Source organism: Misgurnus anguillicaudatus, chromosome 11 (assembly GCF_027580225.2).
Source record: "Misgurnus anguillicaudatus chromosome 11, ASM2758022v2, whole genome shotgun sequence".
Lineage (NCBI taxonomy): Eukaryota > Metazoa > Chordata > Actinopteri > Cypriniformes > Cobitidae > Misgurnus > Misgurnus anguillicaudatus.
Window position 1 is genome coordinate 7,302,719 of NC_073347.2, and position 3,368 is coordinate 7,306,086.

A 3,368-nucleotide genomic window follows, 5' to 3' on the forward strand; every position below is an offset into this window, starting at 1 on the left:
GGGACATTCCATAGACATACTGGATTTTATAGTGTACAAACTGTATATTCTATTCCCCTTACCTACCCCATTCCCTAACCCCAACCATCACAGAAACCCTTCTACTACTTCACATTTTCAAGAAACATCATTTTGTTTGATTTATAACCTTGTTTCCTCATGGGGACATCAAAATGTCCCCACAAGGGAAAATACTGGTATTCCTATCTTTGTGGGGACAATTGGTCCCCACAACGTGATAATTACCAGGTACACACACACACACACACACACACACACACACACACACACACACATCCGAGAACTTCTGGCAGCACCTTACATTAAAGTGACCATGTTACAACAATTAAGTATTGTGTAATACAAATAAACAACATCTACTTAATGTAATTATTTTATGAGCTACTTGTAAATGCACATTTTTGTTGTAGTTAGCCTAATTATAATAACGTATAATGTAAACGTTACCAAACTCTCTAACCATAAACATTACAAGCACGCTGCCTTTAAATGCACAAGGTAAGTAGCCTACAACTTTTATATAAAAGAGGCATCATGCATAGCGTAAGTAGAGCTGAGAAATCCAGAAGCAAACAGGTTGCAACGAGGTTTGTCTGCACAAATCTTAAAGCAAAGAAATGACGAGGTTTGCTTGAATGCTGCATACTGAAGTTTAACATTGCTAATGTGCAACAAATGTTCGGCCCATTTGACAGAGGCTCAGACTGGGGGCTAGATGAGGATGAGGGACGGATAAAGGAAGAATTATCCCCCGTTTAGCATTAAAATTCATTTAGATAAAATTGCCACAAACACTTAAATGGGAAGATTAGTTCCCCCTCACGCCTTATTTCACTCACTCAATGGCTCCGTCAAGAGCGCTCGAAACGGCATTATCCAGACGACGGCTGTTTTCAGCTACCCGCGAAAACGGGGCGCTTAAATGACGCTAAAACAGACACAACTCATCGAAATGTGTGTTTACGGTGGTCTCGATACGACCAATAAAGGGAATGTTGCATTTTCCTGAGGGAATGCTTAAAAGTTACCCGTCTTGTAGCTTAAGAGTGCCAGTTTAAACTACACTCCCATAATAAATCAATAAGTTCCCTTTCACAAATCCGTCCCTCAGTTTTCTATCGCTATTGTGTTTTTATTACCGTCTCTCTCCTGAATGTTTTCCTCTCAAGCGACGCGGGACACAGGCGACGGTTTAATGACGCTGCTTCAGCTCCTCAGATTTGAATTCCTCAACCGTTCGCCACTCGCTGCTCTGGAGACAGGCGGAGATAAATCCCATGTTTGACTGCCATCTTTAGGGGATCTGGAAAACTGTCCTTAAGGGAGCATGTTTGTATGTAATGTGCGTTCAAGTTTTTTCGTTATGTACTGAAATGATAACTATAAGAAAATATTTTTGTTAATTTAATGTTAACACGTATACGATTAGCTTTTTAATTTGGCCATACTTTGCTATGAATTAAGATAGCCCACTGAATAATATTAATCAACATTAGCCTACTATATAGGCTACTTAATTAGATTATTTGCAATGGCTTAAACACATATTTTATTGGCGTTATTTCTTGTAGCAGGCTATCAACGAACAAAAAGATCACTGTAATAACATTTATATCTGTTTTGCAAATGTAGGTTAGTGTTAGTGATACACAACCTGTACACGTTTTGTAGAAGTGATATATTTGATTTTTTTTTTTTTTGATATATCATAAATCCTTTAATAAAAGTGTCAACTATATCAGATAATGAGCATAAAACGTGCTGTCAAGAGTTTAGATGTTGGCTCGGTTAATTTATTAATCGACGATTCGTGACCTTTGCAACAACTGCCCTTCGCAATACATGAATATTGATTTTCTTCATTTATTCTCAGTCAAAGACATATAATGACGACGCCTTTTCCATCTGTTGTTTAAGAAGAAAGAAGAAAGCTTTTATCTGCCTTTGACCACATACTGAACTCTGTGAGTAATGACTGAAAGAAATGTGTTCCATAAGCACAGAGGTGCCCAAACAGGACTTTCTGCCTCCCATAAAAAGCTAACATGGGTTGTGCTGTTGCATGTTTCTGCCTTCTGTACTCTGTATTCAAGTAGTTTTGCTTCAGTTTGAAAACTTTCACAAAGGGTCATGTGTCCTCCCAGCACGCCAGCAGTAGCACTGGCAAATGCAAATGTCGTCGGATTCACTGGTCATGTTTGAGAGGGTTATGTCCACTCGCCATGAACTGTGTTTGTGTCTGTCACTTTTTGTATGCTAGTGAGAAATACTGCAGAAACAAAATATAACCTCAGCACATTTATGTTCTCAGAAATTGTAACTTATTTTACTAACTTAAATAAACAATGCAATTTAATTAATAATGACACCATTATGTCACTAATGTTATAAATAAATAAAGCATATATATATATATATACTGACTGAATCAGGACAAAGTTTTTGTTTTATTGTTTAATCACATCTAAATACAACTATACATATAATGCAAGGAATATAGGGAATTCGTTTAGCAATCTCACCAGGTCAATGCATAAATCAAATAATTACCCTTAATATAAAGACATGCCATTTAATGCATAAAAGTGGGACAAAATGGTTGATGTAAAAGTATAATTCTGCTTCAGCAACGGAAGTGTATTAACACAGAATATGTTATACGGCAGCTGGTGGGCTGCTAGAGAGAAGATTGGAGAGATGAGATGGAGTGTCCGAAACTGCACCATGGCCATTTTGGATGTCATCTGTTTCCTTGGTGACTTCGCCCACCCCTGAAAGCCCCTGGGCTCCAGGATTGTTGGAGAGAAACGCGCTATTTTCTGCACTATCATCTATCACTGTCACCACGTAATGATTCCCCTCGCAGCTCCTTATTGATGTTTGTAATTGCATTATCTCATAAGGGGGTGATCAATGAAAGCGGGCTATGCATTCTGGGGTTAGAGTATGCAGGATTGCTTTCTTGTCCGTTCAATTTAATAAGCGCTTATTAAACAGCTTCGTACTCCACATTTTTTTTTTTTTTTTTAAGAAATGACACAGTAAATATAATTTGTAAAAACCTTGTGAAACCCAAACCACACCAAATTCCAGTTTAGTAACAGCATCTTTTGACATTTTTTTTTACGTTTTATTTTTGTGGCGACACTTTGCGTGTCTAAACAGCACAAATTAAGTTATTAACGCATGACGCAGATGAGGCTCTTGTAAGGGTTGGAAAAGACTATTGATTGGACTTAACGCAATTATATTTACTTGTTATTGTGCCAATAGCCCAGAGCAACATTTTCAAAACACCATGTGGCATCTTATTTTTTTATACATTGCATTGGTTTTAGACATTGAGA

The 3,368-nt window shown here is 37.5% G+C and overlaps 1 long non-coding RNA gene across 1 annotated transcript; it reads left to right on the top strand.

Moving 5' to 3' along the window:
* The first annotated feature begins 279 nt into the window (after positions 1-279).
* On the top strand, positions 280-3,089 carry LOC129416822 (uncharacterized). The gene is made up of 3 exons (XR_008635566.2): positions 280-1,363; positions 1,895-1,985; positions 2,688-3,089. It is a non-coding gene; the product is annotated as an uncharacterized lncRNA (long non-coding RNA).
* The last annotated feature ends 279 nt before the right edge of the window (positions 3,090-3,368 follow it).